Below are 26,379 nucleotides of genomic sequence, written 5' to 3' on the forward strand. Positions count from 1 at the left end.
TATTTCATGCATGAGGTTGTTGATGTTGATCATGAGTCTTTCTGAGTAGCCCTGGTTTTCTGGCATTGCTAATCTCTTACTTGTAGCTTCGGCTGTATCCAAAATAGAGAGTTGAGTAAACTTCCGAGACAACATTGGAAGGATGTAAAGTTCCAGTATGGTGGTAAACTTGTCCGTGTATTCTAAAACAGTATGGCCCATAATCTGATGGCTATGCAATATTTGAACCTATGGAAGCAAAAAAACTATTATGGAACAAATATTTTCCATGAAATTTTTACTGTCAGAATCTTCATTTGCCATTATTCTTTTTAAATATGCCAGATAATTTGGAAAATGTATATCCTTTGGACAGACTTTGTCTTTGCTACATCGAGTAAATTTCCCATCAGATGGTTTTTTCATCAGAGAAATTTAGTGATGGCAAAATTCACATCGAACAGTCACTCCACCACAACTGTGTTCAAGAATTGCATCCTCATGTACTCCAAAGGCAGTTCCTACCAGTATTGGTAGTACATGTTGATGACTGTTCTCTAGTCATATTCTGTCGTCGCCACCGCCTTCTTTCAACTTCAAAGGCACGTTGGTCTTTAGACATTTTCTGTCAATAACGCCAGTGTTTTTCGGCATCAGAGTGACATTTTTCCAGTAGCTGGTCTTCAGATACATTCTGTCACAGGCGCCACCTTCTTTCAAGATCAGATGCATGCTGCTCTACAGACATTTTCTGTCGATAACGCCGGTATCTTTCCACTGCAGAGCTATGTTGTATCAACAGTTGTTCTTTAGACATAGTCCCACCTCTCTACTGTCATGGTCTGAGTTACAGGTGAATGAGAGTCCTGGCTGTCAGGCTGCTGAGAGCTGTCTGACTAAAGGCTGATTCTGGCTGATTCTGTGGGGGTGGGACTTCCTCCTCCCTGCTGTCAGTTTCCACAGCTGTGATGAGGAAGCTGGGGTGACAGAGGAAGCCACGCCCTCCAAGCTGCCCTCTCTCCCGCTCTGCTCTCCATCAGCAAGGTCCTGGCAGCCCGTGGCCACTGCTGCCGTCGCCTCCTGGGACGCTTGACACCAGCATATGCAAATTAACAGCCATCTTTGTCAGGTTAATTTGCATAGTCACTCTGTTTGGCTGGTGGGCGTGGTTTGAGCATATCGGAGGGATGGTTAATTTGCATGTTTCTCTTTTATTATATAGGATATATGAAGAGCCTGGGACCGTCACATCCAAAACAACCAAACGAACGACCAAACAGGCTGCGTGGGGCAACCAGGCTGGCAGGGGGAGCAGTGAGGAGTGACCAGGCCAGCAGGAGGCACAGTTGGTGGCAACCAGGCTGGCAGAGGGGGGCAATGAGGAGTGACCAGGCCATCACCGGGGGCCAGTTGGGGGTGACCATGCTGGCGAGGGGGGCAGTTAGGGCTGACTAAGCCAATGGGGGGGCCATTGGGGGCAACCAGGTTGGCAGGTGGGCCAATTAGGGGTGATCAGGCAAGCAACCTGGTGAGCAGTTAGGAGCCAGCAGTCCTGGATTGTGAGTGGGATGTTCGACTGCCGGTTTAGGATCGGGCCTAAACCAGCAGTCAGACATCCCCTAAGGGGTCCCAGATTGAAGAGGGTGCAGGTTGAGCTGAGGGGACACCCCCCATGCACGAATTTCATGCACCGGGTCTCTAGTTTTAAAATAAGGTGCCTGATAAAGTAGAAATATAAAGAATTCCAATTTGGGAAGAAAATATATATATTTTTAAAAATTTAAATCATCTAAAAAATTGCATGTTTAATAAAAATTTACACTAAGGACTTGAGGAAAATAATTTTGGTCCCTTAAAAACATGAGCACTTTTCCAGCTTCAGGTACAAAATCCTTGATTTGTATCCTGTGTGCCAGTTACATGAATTGGTCCTTCAACACACAGGCTTGCCTTGAATCATGTTCTTTGCAGAAATGACATTTTTCTTGTCACTACCTAGTGAAATTCAACTTTATTGTAACATTTCCTTCAGGGTTCTCACTAAGTCTCTTTCTGAGGCAAATGTTATAGTTCTGTATCTGATATTGAACTGCACCTTATTCACAACTAGTTATTACATCATTCATGACCCTAAAATACCAGAGATTCACACTCTTTCCATTTTCAACTTGTTTTTTTTTTAATAAATCAGGAACTATGTGTTAACATAATCATCTGTGTATTCTTAACCCTTAGCACAATGCCAAGTATAGCAAATACTTACTTGATACATATTTTAATGGATTGGTTTTTGCATCAATATTTGTTAATAAATCAATATGCAGTTAGGCAAAAGAAGCTCTGGTTAAACTGATAAAATATGCTTAGTTTTCAGTAGCTGCAGATTTACTTAAAAATAGTAAGAATTAAAGTATTTCATGTGTAGTATTACTGTAACAAAAAAAAATTAAAGAAGACTAGCAAGGCTACTTTATTAAAATGTATTGACTACTTATGTATTAGCAAATAGTATAATTGTTCACAGAGGAATGCTTATATTGATATATCTCTGTCTTACGTAGAAATACATATTATAATATTTCATCATATTTGAGGCACAATTAATTCTAGGAAGCTCCATAACTGATCTATTACTAAGAATTGGAAAAATAAATAGATGCAATGCTTTTTAATTGCTTATAATTTTATTTTATACTTATCAAACTAGTGGCCCAGTGCATGAAATTCGTGCAAGGGGGAGAGGGTTACCCTCAGCCCAACCTGCACCCTGTCCAATCGGGATTGGGCCTAAACGAGCAGTCAGACATCCCTCTTGCAATCTGGGACTACTTGCTCCTAACTGTTCACCTGCCTGCTGGTCTGATCTCCCTAACTTCTCTCCCCTGCTGGCCTGATCCCCTAACTTCTCTACCCTGCCGGCCTGATTGCCCCTAACCGCCTCTGCCTTGACCCTGCCACCATGGTTTTGTCTGAAAGGACGTCCATAAAGTCATCCGGAAGTTGTTCGGTCTAATTAGCATATTACCCTTTTATTAGTATAGATTGATTTCAGAGAGGGAGGGAGATAGAAACGTCAATGATGAGAGAGAATCATTGATTGGCTGCCTCTTGCATGCCCCATACTGGGGATCAAGCCCACAATACAGGCATGTGCCCTGACCTGGAATTGAACTCTGGGCTCTTCAGTCCTCAGGCGGAGGCTCTATCCACAGAGCAACACCGGGCAGGGCTACACTTTCCCTTTACACTGGGACGTATTCTGTCTACTGGAGCTGAGTGGGGTACACTGAGCAGCTCAGGGCAGAGTGGGGTGCATTGGTTGGAGCAGGTGGAGCCCCCTGAAAGCTGGAGAGGGACCTCGTTTAACAGACGCACTGTTTCATGGCTGTGCTATCTCACAGTTGAGCAGCCACACTGTTGGGCTGTGCTACAGTCAGCGAGAGTTTACACAACTGAACTGTCTGCACAGATAGCTTCCTCCTCACCACACCCACAAGCTGGGGGTTCCTCTTAGGGTTGAAGTGACTCCCACCACCCTTAGTTGGTAGCCCAATCGGCCACTTTGGAAAGAGAAGTGGGGAATCCTGATTTTACATGAACGCTCCAATTTCTTAAGTTGGAAACTAATGCGAACTTCAAATGTTTGGGCCAAACCAGAGAGGCAGTCAGGCCTGGTGTCCAGGTAACTGGGCAGCCCTGGGCTCAGCCCAGTTGTAAAGGGACCCTAGGCGTCTGGGCAGGTGAAGGGGTTGGGGGTGCGCTTGGGTAATTTTTTTTCCCCCACTGATCACAATTTATTATAATCTGTTGGCAGCATAGATTGATATTAGTTACCAGAACTATGTCTTCATAGAAGTGGACAGTATGTAGCCATTCTATGGGGAACTGTGTCCACTTAATCAACAACATGATCTTTCAGTTTCTTTTTGTTGTTGTTGTTGTCAATGAAAATAAGCTTTATTACATCAAGTAATAAATACATACAAAGATGCAAACACTATTAGTCACTTTCTCCCAGATGTTTGGATGCACTGATGGGAAAGTAAAGCGCTGCCTCAGGACTTGCTGAAACAAACCCTCAGAGTTGGATCAGCTCAGAAGAGAAACATACAGAACCATGTGAGTAACAGAAATGTATCCAGAAGAGAAACACGGTATCTGAGAGGCCAACTACAGTTTTCTGTGATAGGTAACTGATGTGCATCATGTAAATCAATGATTTAAAAAAACACACAAAATGCCCTGGGTAGTTCCTAACTAATATGTAAACCTAATGACTACAAAAATCTCTTCTCCATCTCAGCAACGGGAGGTTTGGAGCCTGACGAACCACGGGAGGGGCACGGGGAGGAGAAACCAAGCTGTTACCATTTTGAAACCAAGTTTCACCTGAAGGGGGCAGGGGCAGGGGGCATGAGCTGTCACTTCTTGGAAGAAGATAGAAAGCCTTTTATACTTACTCAGAGGCTAGGACCTGGCCTTCCACTCCCTCTCGGCGTGGATTTCGTCTGTTAACATTTTGAAACCAAGTTTCATCTGAAGGGGTGGGGCGGGGGGCATGAGCTGTCACTTCTTGGAAGAATATGGAAAGCCTTTCGCGTTGACTCGGAGGCTAGGACCTGCCATTCTGCTCCATTTGGGCCAAGCACTCCTGAACCAGCCCTCTCACATGAATGATGCCTCGATTCTCCATCACGCTCTTGCTGCCCACGTAGTGGGGGTCGGATCTCCATCCCCAGCTCTTCGATGATGGCCAGCAGCTCAGCGTATTTGCTCTGGAGCACCTGGCTGTTCCCTGTTCCCTGCATGTAGCCTAGAGATGGTGGTCCATAGTCACTCAGCAGCTGGCGGTACTGGGAGGACGTTGCCATGCTGGTGGAAGGCGGTATTGAGGGAGGCAGCGGGCATGTGCGCAGTCAGGTTCGGTTTGTAAGACATCCCCCCCTGGCGGCGGGGTGCATGCCCCACGAGGCAACGGCAGCAGCTAGGCTGGGCAGCGGCGAGGCAGGCCTGGAGTCCGAGCTCCCGAGCTCTTTTTGTTGTTGACAGCTCAGGCTGCACCGGCAAATATGGCTGCCCCTCACCTTGACACCACCGCAGTATCATGATCTTTCAGTTTCTTGATGTTCCGCTGGGGCTGCTCAATTTCTTTCTGCAGACACTCAATCTCCTTTTTATGATGAGTGATGTCTTCTTCATATTGTTTCTTCAAGGCTGCCAGCTGTTCTTTAGTCTGCTTTCAGAAGTATCATTCCTCTTCAGCCTTCTCTTTTTTTTGCGAACGTCCCACCGGCTTCCCTGATGGCGCCCGCCATGGAGCTGAAATTTGCCGACCATTCGCAGCCAAAGCCTCCGGCTTGCATGGCCCTCACTCCCCACACTCTGAGCTGCAGCCGTGCCACCAATGCGGACACTGCCATTGTCGTCAGTGCCGCAGCTCCGGACCACCCCACTTGGTTTTAAATGCAAACCTGCCTTGGACAGGCCTTGAAGGTCTTTTTTCCTTCTGTCTGCTCATGTTCAAGTGCCAGCAGCGCTGGTCTGTTGGTGTCTGGCCTGTCCTCTTGAGATTGACCCCGCAGGACTACTAAGGGAGCCAGTCGCCAGTTCCACCCCTCCCCTGATGCTGCATGCACAACCTCCTCCTGTTCGGTTGTGACCCGTTATGGCATCCCAGCCTAATTTGCATATTTCTCTATTTTATATATATAGATATGTAGATATATATATAGATAGATATAGATATAGATAGATATAGATAGCCTGCTGAGCTCCCAAACACTTTTTGTTGTTGACAGCTCGGGTGCACTGGCAAATATGGCTGTTCCTCACCCTGACACCACCGCAGTATCATGATCTTTCAGTTTCTTGATGTTCCGCTGGGGCTGCTCAATTTCTTTCTGCAGACACTCAATCTCCTTTTTATGATGAGTGATGTCTTCTTCATATTGTTTCTTCAAGGCTGCCAGCTGTTCTTTAGTCTGCTCTCAGAAGTATCATTCCTCTTCAACCTTCTCTTTTTTTTTGCGAACGTCCCACCAGCTTCCCTGATGGCGCCCGCCTTGGAGCTGAAATTTGCCGACCATTCGCAGCCAAAGCCTCCGGCGTGCATGGCCCTCACTCCCCACACTCTGAGCTGCAGCCGTGCCACCAATGCGGACACTGCCATTGTCGTCAGTGCCGCAGCTCCGGACCACCCCACTTGGTTTTAAATGCAAACCTGCCTTGGACAGGCCTTGAAGGTCTTTTTTCCTTCTGTCTGCTCATGTTCAAGTGCCAGCAGCGCTGGTCTGTTGGTGTCTGGCCTGTCCTCTTGAGATTGACCCCGCAGGACTACTAAGGGAGCCAGTCGCCAGTTCCACCCCTCCCCTGATGCTGCATGCACAACCTCCTCCTGTTCGGTTGTGACCCGTTATGGCATCCCAGCCTAATTTGCATATTTCTCTATTTTATATATATAGATATGTAGATATATATATAGATAGATATAGATATAGATAGATATAGATAAGCTATGCTGTATTTACTTAAATATAGATTTTCTCTTATATCACTTGAATACAAACATAAAAACAAGATAACATAAGCATAATAAATTGAATAAGATATTTCCAAAATCTTTTCACATTTAGAGTCAAATGCTTCTGAAATCCTTTACTACTCAGAGTTATTGATGTATTTTTCCCCCACATAAGACTGTACCATCAAAACATTAGTGTTACAACATTTTAAGAAATCCATAAAGAACTAGTAGCCATTGATTCTAAGTTCTTTCCTCATTTGCACTTATAAGCAAGATAACTTGATTTCTGCTTTAGGAATATTTCTAAACACATTTCTAAATCACTACTTCCAAAACTTTCTCTTCATACTATTTTTTCCTTATTGTCTTTAAGATTTTGCTCAAAACCACAAACATTTACTCTCTAAGTCTTGATACTAGCGGCTATGAGAATGTGTGCAATAAGTGATAATTATTTAATGACTTATGCTTGAGACAAAAAAAAATTCAAGTATGCCATTGACTGGTGCATCTGTTTGTGATCTTAAAGTATGAAAAAAAAGGCATGTGACACAGGATCAGAGAAATATAATATAATATTTGCTGACTCAGTCTGCAAGATTTTACTATCAGAGATGTACATATATCAAATCATCATGTTATATATACATTTTAAGATCTTAAATTTTATTTGTCAATTATAGCTCAAGAAGCTGAAAATAATTTTCAGTATTTTATGTTAGACATTGGATTAGGTATCTTTTAAAAATTGCTTTCTTTTTTATTTTTAAACAACTGAAAGGCATTAATCATATATACAAATCTCACTTTTTGTAACAAAAGCTAACCATGTTCTTTCTTCCAAAAGCTAACCATGAAACATTCTTTTTTAAAATTGTCATTTAGTTCAGAAATTACAACAGAAAGATTAAACATTTTGCAAGTTAGGAATTGTTCTTACTTTAAAGGGAAAAATAAATCTATTTCACCAAGAGAGGTTGTCTCCTTAATTGAAAAATATATAATTTCTAATGGTAATCTTTCTTATAAAAATTGTTAGAACCAAAGATGTACCTTTATGTGACCTACCAGATGACATCCCTAAGAATTAGTCAAAATCAGAGCACTCAGAGTAAAATGCCCTGCATTCCCTAAAGTAAGCCATGCATTTGCAGATATCTGTTTACCACATTCAGGGCTTCAAGGTCAATCAATGCACTGACTATGAAAACTGATTTATAGTCTAACATAGTACTCTAATATTCATGATTAAAAAGTGTTGTTATTCTTTTCCTGGGCCACTCTGGAACTTTTTTATTATTAAAACTCTGTTAACTGTCCAGATGGGATAAATCTTTAAGAAAAGAGTAGCTCATTTGCAAGAGACCTTTCTGGCCAATTGACAGAGTCCTGTAGATGGTGTCATTACAGATTTATTTTTGCGGGGGTGGGGGTGTAGAGGGTGGCTTGCTGCGTTTACAGAATTTTTCCAAGGAGAAGAAAATCTTATGGAAATCAACTAATTTTGTTGTTCTCATCTCCTTTCCATCTCTCCTGACATCGAGTATCTATTGTAATCTCCTTAAAGATCTCCCATTTCTCATTTCTGCCTTATACTCCTTTCTTCCCCTTTCTTCATTTTCCTCCCTCTTTCCCTCTCTTCTTCCTTCCCTGTCTCTCATCCTCCCTCCATTCCACCCTCCCTCCTTTTCTCCCTTCCTTCTTTTCTTTCTTCCTTCCTTCCTTCCTTCCCCTCTCATCCTCCCTCCATTCTTCCTTCCATTCCTCCCTCCCTCCTTTTCTCCCTTCCTTCTTTTGTTTCTTCCTTCCTTCCTTCTTTCCTTCCTTTCTTTCTTCCTTCTTTTTCTTTTTAATGAACACATTTTTCCCCTCAAAATAATTAATATAGTGCCCATTAGTACCTTAAATAGAGAGGTGAAAAAAAAAATAGAACACTTTGAGATAAACGATCTCTGGTTGATTTCATTTAAATATTAGCCTGCAACATCTGCTGTGATATTACAGAAGCCAAAAAGATTTTGAAATAATTCATAAAATAAGGAAATTTACTGAAATAGACAAAGCTTAACATTTTACTTGTGTTCTTTATTCTTAGAAGAAAAAATACATCCATGGACCTAGGAAAATTGCATTTGAGGATAGAAAATGTTAAAAATAAAAGGGAGAAAAAGCTCAAGTGAGATAGAGGTGTACTCTCCTTTTTGTTTACTATTATGTGACTTTGGGGTTATTTTCTAAAATAGGAATGAACAAGTTGTAAAGAGTTTATATCAAAAACTTGCTTACACTCATACCATTAACTGTAATAGAACTTCATTTTTAAAAAGGGAAATTTTTTTAAAGTTCAAATCAAGGGAGAAAAATGGCCACAAAGTGTCAAACAGTTTGTCTTTTACTTGCTAAAAACATGTTCTTTTATAATACCTACTAGAGGCCTGGTGCACAAATTCATGCACCAGTGAGGTCCCTCAGCCTGGCCTGCAGGATTGGGCTGAAACCGGTTCTCCAACATCCTGCGAGGGGTCCTGGATTTCAAGAGGGAGCAGGCCAGGGCAATGGGCAGCTGGGGAGGGACAACAGGAAGGCTCCAGGGTCGGTCCGGCCTATCTTGCTCAGTCCAGATCGGCCAGACCCCACAGCAAGCTAACCTACTAGTCAGAGCAGTCACTCCCTGGTGGTCAGTGCACATCATAGTGACTGGTTGACCGGTCGACTGTCTGCCCCCTGGTGGTCAGTGCACATCATAGTGACTGGTTGACCGGTCGACTGTCTGCCCCCTGGTGGTCAGTGCACATCATAGTGACTGGTTGACCGGTCGACTGTCTGCCCCCTGGTGGTCAGTGCACATCATAGCGTGCGGTTGAGTGGCCTTAGCATATTACACTTTGATTGGTTGAATGGCCAACTGGTCAATCGAACACTTAGCATATTAGGCTTTTATTATATAGGATTGTACTTTTAATCCACATGGACCTCCTCTTTCTAAAGACTCTCTTGCAGTTCTAAAGTTTTATGATTTTGAACTATTTTTTAAAGATTTGACAGTGATATGTTTTATTATATTTTATTTTTAACATGTTTTTAATGATTTTAGAGAGGGAGGAAGGGAGAGGGAGAGAGAAACATTGATATCACATCAATCAGCTGTCTCCTGCAACCCAGGTATGTGCTCTGACCTGGAATGTAACCCCGTGAACTTTTGGTACATGGGAGGATGCTCAGCCATCTGAGCCATACCAGCCAGGGCTCTGAACTTATTTTTATTAACAAAAATAAATGAATAAATCTTTATAAAAAATTTACTGGTTTTCTAGAGTTAGCTTTTATCCCTTTCTCTCTTTAACATTTCTCAGCAATCTATATATATTTTAGAGAGAGGAAGGGAGAGTGTGTGTGAGATACAGAGAGAGAGAGAGAGGCATCAATATAACATTGATCAGCTGCCTCCTGTACTCCCTTTACCAGGGATTGTTCCCCAAACCCTGGCATGTGCCCCAAAGAGGAATCTAACCAGTGACCTCTGGGTGCATGGGACAATACCCAACCAACTGAGCCACACTGACCAGGGGAGAGAAGAATATTTTGAAATGACTATTGTAAAGGTAATAGTGTACACAATGAAGTTAAATGTTTTAAAGAATTTTTTTAAAAAGGAAACTAGATGTGAGACTTTTAAAGATAAGCACATAAGATTTTTGAAACTGCAAGTAACATCATGTGTGACTATGCATAGAGTCTGAGCATTATTTCCCAGCATCTTTTGTGCAGAGTTCAATGTTCAATGATAGCTCTTGGTAATAAATGCTTAAATAAATATAATTCTGGATACTTACATTTTAAATCATGACAAAGTCAACAAAAGTGGATGAAATACTATATAGCCAGGTATTTTCTAAAACCCCCTAAGCAAAAATAAAAGAAAAATTCCAGAGTAATCCTATATAATAAAAGAAAACATGTTCTTTTATAATACCAACTAGAGGCCTGGTGCACGAATTCATGCACCAGTGGGGTCCCTCAGCCTGGCCTGCAGGATTGGGCTGAAACCGGCTCTCCAACATCCTGCAAGGGGTCCTGGATTTCAAGAGGCAGCAGGCCAGGGCAAGGGACCCCACTGGTGCATGATTGGGGCCACGGAGGGACACGGGAGGTTGGGCAGCTGGGGAGGGACAACAGGAAGGCTCCAGGGTCTGTCCGGCCTATCTTGCTCAGTCCAGATCGGCCTGACCCCACAGCAAGCTAACCTACTAGTCAGAGCAGTCACTCCCTGGTGGTCAGTGCACATCATAGTGACTGGTTGACCGGTCGACTGTCTGCCCCCTGGTGGTCAGTGCACATCATAGCGTGCGGTTGAGTGGCCTTAGCATATTACACTTTGATTGGTTGAATGGCCAACTGGTCAACCGAACACTTAGCATATTAGGCTTTTATTATATAGGATTGTACTTTTAATCCACATGGACCTCCTCTTTCTAAAGACTCTCTTGCAGTTCTAAAGTTTTATGATTTTGAACTATTTTTTAAAGATTTGACAGTGATATGTTTTATTATATTTTATTTTTAACATGTTTTTAATGATTTTAGAGAGGGAGGAAGGGAGAGGGAGAGAGAAACATTGATATCACATCAATCAGCTGTCTCCTGCAACCCAGGTATGTGCTCTGACCTGGAATGTAACCCCGTGAACTTTTGGTACATGGGAGGATGCTCAGCCATCTGAGCCATACCAGCCAGGGCTCTGAACTTATTTTTATTAACAAAAATAAATGAATAAATCTTTATAAAAAATTTACTGGTTTTCTAGAGTTAGCTTTTATCCCTTTCTCTCTTTAACATTTCTCAGCAATCTATATATATTTTAGAGAGAGGAAGGGAGAGTGTGTGTGAGATACAGAGAGAGAGAGAGAGAGAGAGAGAGACATCAATATAACATTGATCAGCTGCCTCTTGTACTCCCTTTACCAGGGATTGTTCCCCAAACCCTGGCATGTGCCCCAAAGAGGAATCTAACCAGTGACCTCTGGGTGCATGGGACAATACCCAACCAACTGAGCCACACTGACCAGGGGAGAGAAGAATATTTTGAAATGACTATTGTAAAGGTAATAGTGTACACAATGAAGTTAAATGTTTTAAAGAATTTTTTTAAAAAGGAAACTAGATGTGAGACTTTTAAAGATAAGCACATAAGATTTTTGAAACTGCAAGTAACATCATGTGTGACTATGCATAGAGTCTGAGCATTATTTCCCAGCATCTTTTGTGCAGAGTTCAATGTTCAATGATAGCTCTTGGTAATAAATGCTTAAATAAATATAATTCTGGATACTTACATTTTAAATCATGACAAAGTCAACAAAAGTGGATGAAATACTATATAGCCAGGTATTTTCTAAAACCCCCTAAGCAAAAATAAAAGAAAAATTCCAGAGTAATCCTATATAATAAAAGCCTAATATGCAAATCAACTGAAAGGCACAACAACCAGTGGAATGACAGATCGCTATGATGCTCACTAACCACCAGAGGGCAGATGCTCAACACAGGAGCTGTCCCCAGCTTGCAGGCCTCAGGCCATCCAAGGTGGGTGCTAGTGGGGGTCCCTTCCGATCGCCCTACCAGTCGCCCCACAGATCGGCCCTGATCGCCAGCCAGGCCTAGGGACCCTACCCATGCTGAATTTTGTGCACTGGGTCTCTAGTTCTAAAATAAAAAGGATTTTTAATTTTTTAAATACAAGACTATATCTAAATCAAGAAAAAATATGACAAACCATTTTGACCCACTCTAACTCTAAACCTACTTTTAATCCAAAAGACTTAACTTATTTTTTCAAGGTTAGCATAAATATGCATGAAAAATGCAAAACACCTTGATATTTCACAGATTTTGACCTTTTTCAGTACGCCTCATGAATTTGTTCCCACATCTTGCCACTTAAGTTCACTTTCTCATATCTTGAGTCTACATATTTACTGACTGTTTAAAGTAGCTACCAACTCCTTTCCATAAGAGAGTATCTATGTCTTTCTTTTAGTCTATTACTGACTTTGTAGCTTCTCTTTTCCTTTTTCTTTTTGTTTTGTTTTGTTTTATTCTAGCATTCTTTCCTCTCTGAATCATAATGAAAACAAGTTACTAATATTTAGAGCAGCTTTTCGTATTCTCCAAGGTTATACTGAAGTTTCAGGTTATTTTGTTTTGTCATTATTTTGTTTTGACTTGTGTTGGTTGGTTTTAATAAGCACTTTAGTATCAGAAAAATCTGTTTAATTTTGTTCCTGTCACTTATCATTATATGAAATTAGAGACTTACAGGCTTTGGGAATTTTACAAAAGCTTTCTTTATAGGTCAGCATAGCAAATGAAATAATGACAGTATGTAAGGTTCATTAGAATTCTGCCACAAAATGTACCTATTATTACTATTTGTCACTTTATGATTTATCGGCATTCTCTTTAGAATTATTCCTCAGTCAATGAACAAGTTATATCACTAGGATAAATAACAACAAAAAAGACAGTAACATTATAGTTCTGAATTGTCTTGAAGCAGAAAACTGAAAAACCCCACTAAGGACCCATGAACCCAGCAACTATGGGAGACTCAGCAATAACGGGATTCTGGAAGGAGGCAAGTTTTTATAATCTTACAGAGTTAATATAAATATGTTTTGGTCACTCACTGGGAAACCTGATCATTTTGTTTATGTGATAGTGCTAGATCAATTTCATCCTTTTTCAAATAATATTAATACTGACATCGTTGTAATTAGAAAAGGTGAACTTCAGTTTGAAGATGCATCCTTATGGAAGCACCAAAAAAATATACCTTCTTATTAACCTGTACTTATAAGTTTGCCACTCAAAGAAAGGAAGGGCAGAAAGAAAGAAAAGGTAATTGACATGTAGGAGTATTTTATCGCTTCTGCTGGGCATTTTCAATTATATTACATCATCTTAGCAATCCTATTTCCCATGGTAATAATATATACTTACTTTATGATAATCCTGCAAAGCTTCATAATAATATTTCAGATAGTGAAATCACAAGGGTGTCTTGCTTCGTAAAATTGGTTTGTGGTACAACCAACTTTTCTGTGAAGCCAATGCGTTTCACCACCATGTGTATTGGGGGGAGGGGATATCTTGCCTCATTAGTCTTGCTTATTTCTGAAAATAAGTCTAGGGTAAATGTCAGTAATTATAGAAGATAATTCTTTCAGTGAAATTAATGTGGATGAAATTGCCTTGATAATAATATGTATTTATTTTCACATCATTATGATATAAGGTTTTTTAAAAAAATTATGAATTAACTATTTTTAAACACTTGTGGAAGACCAAACATGTGATTTTAAAAATTATAATATAACTAACTCTCACTCATATTTTAAAATTACTTCACTCGCCCAGCCAGTGTGACTCAGTGCTTGAGTGCTGACCTATGGACCAGTAGGTCACAGTTTGATTCTCAGTCAGGGCACATGCCCAGGTCTTGGGCTCGATTCCCAGTGTGGAGCATGCAGGAGGCAGCCAATCAATTATTCTCTCTCATCAGTGATGTTTCTATCTTTCTCTCCCTTTCCCATCCTCTTAAATAAAAACATATTTAAAAATAAAGATTACTTCACTTGGACACTATCATTTAGAAATTAATTCGCAGCCATTCTTAAAAGGAGCTAGGCTTTTTCCAGTTTGTGGGAAAGAAAACCAGACTAAGATAATAAAATGCATATTAACTTATGTGTAATACTAGAGGCCCAGTGCATGAATTCGTGCACGAATGGGGTCCCAAGTGGGGTGGAGGGGTCTGGGACACAGTTGGCCCTCCAGGCAGGCAGTGGGATGCCCTTGCCGGTCCAAGATCTGGATCCATCCCACTTACTTCACTCCGGTTGTTGGAAGCCACCTGGCAGCCGCTTTTATATCATTTCTTCCTTGCGGAGCATCTAGGGAGGGGAAGTGGCTGCGATGCCTGAGGCCAACTTCCAGGAGACTGGTGGAGCTGTCAGGATCGTGCTGGCGGTGCTGGTCCATTGGTGCCTGGCCTGTTCTCTGGAGGTTGGACCTGCAGGACTATTGAGGGAGGGAGTGGCTGCCACCAGGCTGGTGGGCTGCCAGGACGGGTTGGTCAGCTGAGAGGGGCTCCCACTGTGGAAGTGCACTGACCACCAGGGGGCAGCTCCTGCATTGAGCATCTGCCCTATGGTGGTCAGTGGACATCACAGTGACTGGTCAACTGGTCATTCTGGTCGTTCTGTTGTTCAGTCGCTGGGCTTTTATTATATAGGGTGAGTCTTTATTGCAGAAGCCAGTGGCCATATAGCTGTCAGACAAAATAGTCTTTTACAACAAAATCCATACAGGCAGGCAGCCAAACATGAGCTGGTTAACATGTACTTCTTTCCTACAAAGCAGCATTAATCTCTGTACTCACAGTTGTTATCTGAGCAGCCACATGCTGCCCCCTAGACTCACTGCCTCACATGTAGCAGCACCTAAGCCCTCTGGCTCAGCAGCTTTTCCTGTCTCTCTTGCCCAGCACACTGTCTGGTTAACATGGTAGCTACATCTGAGCTCTCTATGAGCTCTTAACCTTACATTATAGCAGTATCAGCTCTCAGCTCTATCTGAGCTCTCCCCTCTCCTGCACACATAAGAGCTACATTCTCTGTGTCGACTACCTCTGCTTCTCTGCACTCCAGCAGACTCTCTTGCCTCTCTCTCTCACATTAGCTCTGCCCAGCTGCTCTCTCTCTAGCAGACTTCTGGTCAATAATCTGTATATTACTCCAGAGACAAAGAAGGCTAGTTGCCAACAGTGAAATCAATCATTTTGGCTATAGAAGGGCAAAGTGTACCATGTGTCCTTGCACCTGCTCATGGTATCTTGGCCTTCAGCACCCCGATTAGGATCATGCTCAGAACAGCCTTGACCATTCTGGTGTATTGACAACAAGGCCTCTGTGGTCCCATTGGCCTTGACTATCTGGGGACCCTGGTGTGGTTCCCACAAATATGTAAAAATTTGAAGGCGTCATAATTCATGTCATTAACTTCCCCCTCCACAAAGCAGCAGCTGCTTCACGCATTTAAAAGTTCTCTTTTCCAGGTGACATTGAGAGGGGAACAAGACTTCACTATGATAAATTTAGGTATGAAGAAGAAAATCCATATGTAATTCAGCAGGCAGTGCTCAATATGGGAAACAATATTTTCAAACAAGACACTAAAAGTAAAACTTGCCTTTAAAAGTTTAAGTCACATTTCATTTTTAAAAAAATCAGGTGAAATGCGACTCACTATGTCATGATTTTGTTTTTAATTTCAGCTGTGGCTATTCTTCCACTGCCTTTCATAATTTATGGAATTAACCAGGACAATGACAATTTTGATGATTCATTCTTCTTAGTCACCAACATTCATTCTATTATTATAAATTCCATTTCCATTCTCTCATTAGATTTAGAGTAAATACATATGACTGTCTCCAATGTCATCACCTTAATGTTAAGTCACTATTATTTCTGTCCTGGGTAGTTGCAATAGATCCTTAATATTATACTCAAATTCACATTTGTATTTCTCAAAACTTTCTTGCACACTATTCAATATGATATTTATAAATATAAATCTGATAATGTCACTTCAAACATCTCCATAGTGAAACTCCTAGAAAATAGCATAGGAGAAAGCTTAGATGGCATTGGGCATGACCATGACTTTTTAGATACAACACAAAAGGCACAATTCAGGATGTTTAATCCATGAAAGGCATAATTTATAAGCTAGAAGTCATTAAAATTAAGAACTTTTGCTCTGCAACACACAATATCAAGATAATGAGAAGACTGGCTATAGACTGGGAAAAATATTTGCAGAAGATGTATCTGATAAAGAACTGTTATCCAAAATATACAAGGAACTCATAAATTCCAGTTTAAGAAAACAAACATCCTGATTAAAAGGGCCAAAGACTTTGAAAGATTCCTCACCAAAGGAGATATACAGATAGCAAGTAAGCACATGAAAAGATGCTCCATGCCATATATCATCAAGGAAGCGCAAATTAAAGCAACAATGAGATACCAGTACACACCTATTAGAATGGCCAAAATTGGAAACACTGACAACACCAAATGCTGGCGAGGATGTGGAGCAACAGGAGCTCATTCATTGCTGGTGGGAATGCAAATGATTCAGCCACTTTGGAAGATAGTTTTTATGTTTCTTGTAAAACAAAACATACACTTCCCATATGATCAAGCAATCATGCATCTTGGTAATTGAGTAACCAAAGGAGTTATAACTTATGTCCCCACAAAAACCTGCACCTAGATGTTTATAGCAGCTTTATTCTTAACGACCAAAACTTGAAAGCAAGAAAGATGTCCTGCAGTGGGTGAGTGGGCAAATAAACTGTAGTACATCCAGACAATGGAATATTATTCAGTGCTAAAAAGAAGTGAGCTATCAAACCACAAAAAGATGGTGGAAACTGAAGTGTATATTTGTTAGTGATAGGAGCCAATCTGAAAAGGTTACATACTATGATTATAACCCTATGACGCTCTGAAAAATGCAAAACTATGCAGACAGCAAAACAGCCAGCGATTGTTGGGAGTTGGTGGGGTGGAGAGGTGAATAGGGGGAACACAGAGGATGTTTAAGGCAGTGAAAATACTTTGTATGATACCACAATGATGGCTATACATTATTATACATTTGTCCAAACCCATGGAATGTACAACACCAAGAGTGAACAGTAATGTAAACTGTAGATTCTGAGTGATGTGTCAATGAAGTTAATCAATGATGACAAATGTTCCATTCTGGTGGGGAATGTTGATCATGGAGGGAGGCTATGCATGAGTGGGAGAAGGGTGTATATGGAAAACCTCTGTACCTTCCTCTCAATCTAAAATGTCTCTTAAAAATAAGTCAACCACAAACAATCTCATTCTCTCAGAGGTAAATCTGAAATCATTAACATGAACTGTAAGGCCTTTGAGGAACAGAATTCTGCCTGTGTATCTAATTTCATCCTACTCCCCTTTTGCCTCTCTTACTGTAGTCATTTCAGCAATGTTTCACATAGGCCAAGTTCCTTTTCTCTCTGTGAATGTTGTGCATGTGGTTAGAATATCCACCTCTTTACCTATTTCTCCTATACCAGGTATCAATATTTGCATCATTTTTCTCAGAGAGGCATACTGTAACTATTCAGTCTGTAACACCTTCTTTTTCTTACATATGACTTATCACAATTTGTAATTACATATTTAATGATTTATTTATGTCCCCTTGGCTGTACTAATGCTTGACAAGAACTATGTCTGTTTGTCCACTGATGTACATCAAGAATATTCTAGTTTACTGATTAGCCTATGGTCACTCAAAAATATTACTTTTGACTTACTGATTGGATCTTATTTTACTATTAGTAAATTTATTTTAAATTATTACCTTATCTTGTCCCTATAGCAATCATGGATAGCAAGATATTATTATTTATATGTTGCAGATAAAAAAAATCTTAATACTAAAAAGCATTTTAAATCCCCAAGTAATATAAATTCAATTGGTAAATGTATTTAAATTCAATTTCCCACTAATATTAGTGGGATTTATTTGAAATCTCATGAAAAGCTATTAAGTTGGACAAATTAAGATGCCCAGGGTACTCAATATTTGAGTTGTCCATAAAAATCATTATATGTTTAAGAATTACAGGTTTCAATTTTTATCATGAGAGGCATGAAAACTAACTTTTTACAAACTCCCTATCTTTTTGCTATTTATTTATTAATTATGCTGCTATCTGCTTCACGATTATTTTGAATTAAATTGTTGAAAGTATACAAAAGATTTTAGTTTATATAGTTGTGCCAAGAAAATAAGCATATGGAAAATAGGATAATAAGATAATACTTATCGAGATGGAGACCAAGATGGCAGCATAGGTAAACACCGGAGACTGCTGCCGCAAACAACCACTTCAAAAATACAACTAAAAGATGGAACGGACATCACCCAGAACCACAGGAAGGCTGGCTGAGGAGAGACTCTTCAACTAGAAGGAAAAATAACAGCACACCGAGGCTCAGAGGAGGCGCAGTGTGGAAAAAACTCAGGTGCGGAGGTGCGCGCGCAAAGCGGGCTGGTGGCTGAGAGCGCGGTTGTCGTTTTCGGTCAGGGGGGAGTCTCAGACTCTGAGCTCCAGATACGGGCGAATCGCTGGGGACTCGGACCCAAACGGGAGAAGCGGGAGTGTCTGGCATCAGTTGGAAGGCAGCTTTCCCTCCGAGGTTTGCAGCGGTTCCGGGGGTTCTGAGAAGCAGAGCCTCTGGGAACAGGACTGAGGGCACCATAACGGCTCCCTCCGCCCGCCCTGTTGAGCCCGCCCCGCCCAAGCCCTGCGCAGAGCCATTTGCCGGATCGCCGCAGGCAAAGGCTAGATTAGCGCCCCCCCAGAGGACAGAAGTTTTCCCACAGCTGATTCTCACAGCCAGTCGGCCTGGTGGTCAAATCCCTCTAGTATTAACTACAACAATCAAGGCTCAACGAGAACAAGACTGCGCACAAAGACCACTAGGGGGTGCACCAAGAAAGCATAAAAAATGCGGAGACAAAAAAACATGACAGAAATGGAGGATATAGAGCTAAAAATCGCAATTTTGAGGGCTTGCAAAAATGTGCTAGAAGCTGTCAATAAACTTGAGGAGAGAGTCACGAAAACTAATGAGACCCTCGATGCTATGATAAAGAACCAACTAGAAATTAAGCATACACGGACTGAAATAAAGAATATTATACAGACACCCAATAGCAGACCAGAGGAGCGCAAGAATCAAGCCAAAGATTTGAAATGCGAAGAAGCAAAAAACACCCAACCGGAAAAGCAAAATGAAAAAAGAATCCGAAAATACGAAGATAGTGTAAGGAGCCTCTGGGACAGCTTCAAGCGTACAAACATCAGAATAATTGGGGTGCCAGAAGATGAGAGACAGCAAGATATTGAAAACCTATTTGAAGAAATAATGGCAGAAAACTTCCCCCACCTGGTGAAAGAAATGGACTTACAGGTCCAAGAAGCGCAGAGAACCCCAAACAAAAGGAATCCAAAGAGGACCACACCAAGACACATCATAATTAAAATGCCAAGAGCAAAAGACAAAGAGAGAATCTTAAAAGCAGCAAGAGAAAGAGACTCAATTACCTACAAGGGAATACCCATACGACTGTCAGCTGATTTCTCAACAGAAACTTTGCAGGCCAGAAGGGAATGGCAAGAAATATTCAAAGTGCTGAATACCAAGAACCTACAACCAAGAATACTTTATCCAGCAAAGCTATCATTCAGAATTGAAGGTCAGATAAAGAGCTTCACAGATAAGGAAAAGCTAAAGGAGTTCATCACCACTAAACCAGTATTATACGAAATGCTGAAAGGTATCCTTTAAGAGGAGGAAGAAGAAAAAGGTAAAGATACAAATTGTGAACAACAAACATGCATCTATCAACAAGTGAATCTAAGAATCAAGTGAATAAATAATCTGATGTACAGAATGAACTGGTGATTATAATGAATCAGGGACATAGAAAGGGAATGGACTGACTATTCTTGGGGGGGAAAGGGGAATGGGAGATGCGGGAAGAAACTGGACAAAAATCGTGCACCTATGGATGAGGACAGTGGGTGGGGAGTGAGGGCGGAGGGTGGGGCGGGAACTGGGAGGAGGGGAGTTATGGGGGGGGGGAAAAAGAGGAACAAATGTAATCTGAACAATAAAGATTTAATAAAAAAAAAGATAATACTTATCAAATAAATATCAAGTTTAATGTGAAAAAATGCATACTAGAAGTGACTTGAAGATTAAAATGGAATTCACAAGAAATACATCACAGTAATATGAGAGAACTTTCTGTCCTCAGTCACCACACAGAGGACAATTAATGAGTGACATCCTCAACAACAGTTCTACAGGAAACTCAATAATGACTTTCATGGGGATGTGTATTCAGTGTCTGTCAATATAGGCTGATGGAATGGAAGCGAAATTAGTTCTATGTGGAACAAAAATAATGTAGTCTCAATAAACTCTCTGATGCTGAGCCACCACTGGGGTTTAGTTAAATTATCTTATTTGAACAAGCCTAGAATGGAGGGTTAGACATAAACATACGGTGATCTTTCCAACTACATTATCCAAAGCAATAGGTATCTTTTCTGAGAAGAAATCCCAAGTATTCAGGTTAAATAGTTATTTCTGCTTTCAAGTTAATGCCACCCCCCCCTTGTATATAATATAGTGAGAGACAAGAACAGCAATAAGACCACATTTCCCTGAGAAGGTTTATATGGCAAATATAAGATTATCACAAAACCAGTCATGCCATAGCTCCTTCTTCAGTTTTAAGATGTTGAAAGAATTCTTTCATTGGTGGTTTTACCCTTAGTTATAACCTGTCATGTTTAACTTATTTCAGATAAATTACAATTCTAAAAGGCTACTTGAAATACTAGTACTTTCACTTAACATTGATCTTGTGTTATATGTGTTGAGCATTTGGTTTTCAGGAGGAAAGTTTTATTGTATTGTAAAGTCAAAAATACTTTATTTAACCTGAAACAACGTAGTCTCATTTATCCTGAATTCTCAAATTTTGTTAGGAAAGCAACACAATTTATAATAGCAACTGAATTCATAAACTCACTTTCAAGTAAAATACAACTTTATTAAATGACTAACCTGAGAAACCCTGACTAGAGAATTTAACAGGTAATATAAGATGACATCATGCTCTCCCTGAAAAAGCTATAAATTAAATGACTGAGCAGCTTCATTAGTCTTGTATCAAGGACTCAGAGGCTAATGTTCTCCTGTGTATCTAGAAGAAGACAAAAAGAGAAAGGGAGAACAGTTCTTTACAATACTATCACCCGCAACACTGTGTAATATTATTAGGTAATTATTCATTGACGAGAAAAATTAAAAAGTCTAATTTATGCTCCAAAATTCAGATTGATTTAAAAAATCCACTTTACTTTTATATATTACCTCCCAGAGTCAGATTGCTAAAATATGAGGTGTTTTGGTTTGAATAAAGTAAAAACATCTCTCACCTATTATAATATAGAGTGAAAGCTGTTTCTGATAAAGATGGTTTTATATTTTTAGAAAATTTGGCCAGAACTTGTCACAGTAGATTGAATGTGGTTTATTTCTCCCCAATTTTAATGGACAGTTTTATTATTTATTTAACAATCACAAACTTCACCTCCCTGCAATTAGAATTCCATCTTGTTTCCATGCTGAGTAGTAAGACAATGACAAAGCTCATCAGAATAAGCTACTCCAAGAAGAGAATTAAGTTAACAACTCACTTTCTCTTAACTGACAAAATATAAATATATGCACTTTAGAATGCACTAAGAGAGTCAAGTGCGATCTTGAAAAATGTAGGCAAATCCAGGGTGCAGTAAAGATGAGCCGAGATGTTGTTTCTGAGGCTGCATCTCTTGGTCACTAGGTGGATCTTGATGTGGAGGAAGATTCTAGCTCATACCAAGTGGAGATGTGGAAAGCACTAAGTTGACTTAAGGGATGTGCACAGAAACCAAAAGCAGCAAAGTACTAAACATTGCTGAGAGCATCTGCTCCAGGAAGGACTTTATCTCCAGAAGCTTTATATTGACACCATCCCCAGTGCTCACAGGGCTGACTTTACCCTCCATGTTTTATTTGGCACAGCAAGTGGCAGTGTCTCCAGCCCCTATGATGGTGATGCAGCCCCCGGAAGTGGCTTTCACCACCTCATTCATGAGGGCGTGGTCCCTTAGGCAAAAGCTTTCCATTCAAATAAACCCTCAGGTCCATTCCATATAATCTGTTTGGCTCTAGCAACAGCCTCAGCATATTTCTTGCTGCTCTAAGGACCACAGTCCAAGCCCAGCCAGCCAGCAGGTGTGTCAGAAGTCACAGTCTTTGGCCAGTGTTGGCATTCTCATCAAACTTGTCATCAGTGATAAAGTCAACAGGCAAGGTGATCTTCACAGCATTCTTCTCAGCTTTGGGCATCAGGTCTTTTATGATCTTGACTCCTTCTTCATCAGAGAAGTGCCAATCTCCATGTTGTTGAGCACCTTAAGGAAGGTAGAAGCCATTGCACCACCAAGAATCATCTCATTGACTTTGTCCAGCGTATTAGTGGTCTCAGCTGGATCTAGTCTGTAACTGTAGCTCCACCCAGGATAGCCAGGGAGGGCTCTCCAAGGCCATGGCAAAGTAGTTCAGCTCCATCTTCACAAAAAGTGTCTCCAGACTAACTGCCACCATGGAGCTGTGGGCTCCGTGAGCAGTGCCAAAAGCATCCTTGACATAGCCACCCCCTCGCTTGGCAAATGAGGCTCAGAGGCTTTTCGTTAAGCTGGCTGGGCTGTAACCTTGTTCCCAGACACATCCTTTCCCTTCCCTTCTTCCTCCACATGAAAGCAAATGTTCCCTAGCAGGGTGACAGACCCAGCAGCTGGGTCAGCTCAAGCCTTCTCCACTTTGGGGCCCACACGGTCCCTCAAGAGCAAACATGCTTGCCCAGCAGAGATTTGAGTTCTACAGCAACTGGCTCCAAGGAGTACTTGTCGGGTATGGGGTCAACATCAGGCCCGCCCAGGTGGCTCATAAGAAATGCCTTGGCTCCGTTGTCCAAGAAGCATGTGATGCTTAGGATGGCAGCCTTGATCCTCTGGTTATGTTATCTGGTTGTTCTTCATAGGATTATTAAACTCCACTCTCACGGCGACCCGCTTCCCCTTTGCATCCAGTTTAACCAGCGTCTGCTTGTTAGAAAGCAATATCTTGGCAAGACGGCATCAGCTATACTGGGGGAGGGGGATGAGCCAGCAGCCAGCGTCTTATTGAATGTGGTTTAAATTGAATGTAATAGAAGCCTTTAATAAAGACATGAATGAAAATCATTGAACAAGAAAACTAAGTTAAAGTTAATTTTAGCTTCCCTCATCATTTTAAATTATTGTTTCCCAGAATGAGAGCTATCAAAGCAGTAAGGCTTTCCTGATGTCTTATGCAAGTGACAACAACACATTTGGAAACAATGACAAACAATAAAGACAACATTTTGTAATCTTAAAGGCAACAAAGAAGAAAAATTATTTCAGCAACATATGGTAGAAATAGATTTTTTTTGACACAGAAGGAAAAATAAATGATTGACAATAGATTCAATTTATGAACATATGCATGGAAAATATGTGATAACTCAGTAATTAAATTGTAGACAATAGTAAGTTCCCAAGTGTAAGGTGGCATATAATGTTATCAACAGCTTGGTGAAATCATTCAGCTTGACACATCATTCAGAATATGAGAAAATAGGTAAGGATAAATTAATTTTTTCAAGCTGCATAAACAGAGGATAAGGAGCAAAATAAGATAATATAATTATTCAACAATTACTGATAATTTTCATTTTTAATTAACAGTTTAGCTACCTGTTCTTTCTAAGAATGATATATCAATGAAGAAGAATATCAAAATAGCATTTTTTTCTGGTTATCTATAATGGCAGAATACTGGAAAATTGAAATATGAAAAATAGAATGATTGGAAAATTAATTTGTTTATTTAGCCAAGATTACTCAAAGGAGGCTTCATAGGGGATCTAAACTGGCTTTCCCTATTGATTATACCATTTATTATAAGAGAAAACTAAAAACAAGTTAATTAAATATTTCTGAACTCCATATATAATTTTCTCATCTTAATATGGAGATATTATCAAATACAAACATAGGGTTATTATGAAAACTAAAATGTCACATATTGAAACCTTTGTTACTTACTAGTTGCTCAGTAATTGTTAATCCCATCTTTCTCCACTTTTACATATACAAATAACCCAATGCAATAATTTGCAATAAGATTTACTGTAAGAAATAAAACTTTTGCTTAACAGTCTATCCAGTCTAGGCCAGTTTCTATGTTGAATTACAATAATAATTAAACTTTGGAGAGATTCTACAAATGGGTTTTTTTAAGTTGGAATGTTGGAAAAAAGTCAAATTAATTTATAAAAATCTCAGTCACAATATCACAATATATGGTGACATATGCAAAGTTATCAGTACATTTTGAAACACACATTTATTCTATTTATGTTATAATTGTGTTCATATTTTTCTGGGAACCTAACATCATCATTAGAAATTATATTTAATCTCCACATAAATAGTCTTCTTAGCTTTCACACATCTACCTAACCAGATGATAGCCTTTTGATGTATACAAACTAGAGAATTTCTGCATTAATAATTTCTCATATACAAATATTTTGGCTTAAATAATTTTGCTTTATTACAAATACCTTTAAACTTTATTAATGTTTATTGATGTGTAGAAATTGTCTTTCTTCATAATGTCAATGGAAACTGCTCCTTGATGTATGCCAGCACACAACATATATTTCTATTGACTGAGTTTCTTCATCACAGTAATTCCTACTGACTTTGTTTACCTTCTCTCTTATTTGCCAACTCCAAGCTCCTCATCAAACCTGATGGCTGTATTTTTGAAATACATACAGAACCTTACCATTTTCACCACCACGTTATTAAATGGCAGCAGTAAATGGCCCCAACTTTTGGAAACATTCTTTTGCTTCTCTAGTTCTCTCTCTAATTGATAAAAGGAGGTAATGTATGCAATTACATTTCTTTTGCTTTTAACATAATCATAAAAAAGAAAATTCAACAATATTGATGGGAGGAAACAAAGTAAGCAAGTAAAATTAGTAATTAGTCCTATGGAATAGTCTAATTCATCAATATGAAATGTAACACCTAATATAGGTCATATCATGTCATTCTTCTTCAGTCAAACCGCTAGTTACTGTGAGTATTAAAAAGTATATCTTTTAAATTTCAATTAGCACAGCAGGGCCTCATTTTCCTTTTAGTTAAGACAAGAAAAATGAGGTGTGTGTGTTGTTTTTTTTTTTTTAAATTTCCTTCATAAGCCACTGTTCTATAACTCCATGTATGTGGGATGCTTCAGGTTCAATATAACATTTATTAGAATTAAACATGGAGCGATTTTATGTTTTAATAATACCAGAAGCAGAATGATAAAAAAATTTTACAATCAGATTTCACTCTTTATTTTATGGAAGACATAGGGGGGAGACCAAAACGTTGACTCCCCTGTCCAAATAAACACGGATTTTTAAATATAATGAGTATGTGCTCCCAAAAAATCAAGCTCCAAGTTTGGAGACTATATGTGAGTCTGTAGGCTATTCAACCTTATGGATGGAATTCTTACCATGTCAACATAGTGATGTATACTAATCCAAAATGAACACTGATATATTATATGTGAGGAAATCACTGTGTATAAATATATTTTTATGTTTATGTATAACAGAGAACAGAGCATTAAAGAAAATATAAACATAATAATGTTCTCATTTGCATAGATTCAAAGTACTTGTAGAGTAGTATTTCCCCAGTCTTGAGACTCTGTCCACTTTGGATTGGAATCATTTTGCAGCTGAAGCCCCTTTGTCAGCTGCTGTTGAAACACATAGTGTCAATAATTCTCCTTTAAAATTGTCTCGTTAAATATTCATATTCTTGCACCATAGGATTTTTTTTCTATTTGCATTTAATTAAATCACATATTCAGGTAAAATCCCCTATGCCAGTAATCTGAAGGTTTTCACCTTTGTATTTTCCTTAGTATATATGGGGAGATATGAGATTTGCAAAAGCAATGCTGTTGCTTACAGAAAATATATCTCATTCCTGATTCTCTCAAGGATTTAAAATTCATTCTGACATGCAAATCCCCGAGGTT

The 26,379-nt window shown here is 39.8% G+C and overlaps 4 pseudogenes; all 4 read right to left on the reverse strand.

Moving 5' to 3' along the window:
• Positions 1 to 4,591: 4,591 nt before the first annotated feature.
• On the reverse strand, positions 4,592 to 4,917 carry LOC102253511 (annotated as a pseudogene).
• Positions 4,918 to 5,218: 301 nt separating this feature from the next.
• Positions 5,219 to 5,406, reverse strand: LOC102254416 (annotated as a pseudogene).
• A 560-nt stretch (positions 5,407 to 5,966) lies between these two features.
• On the reverse strand, positions 5,967 to 6,148 carry LOC102254700 (annotated as a pseudogene).
• A 15,995-nt stretch (positions 6,149 to 22,143) lies between these two features.
• On the reverse strand, positions 22,144 to 24,395 carry LOC102254995 (annotated as a pseudogene).
• Positions 24,396 to 26,379: the final 1,984 nt, after the last annotated feature.

This window comes from Myotis brandtii, unplaced genomic scaffold (assembly GCF_000412655.1).
Source record: "Myotis brandtii unplaced genomic scaffold, ASM41265v1 scaffold353, whole genome shotgun sequence".
Lineage (NCBI taxonomy): Eukaryota > Metazoa > Chordata > Mammalia > Chiroptera > Vespertilionidae > Myotis > Myotis brandtii.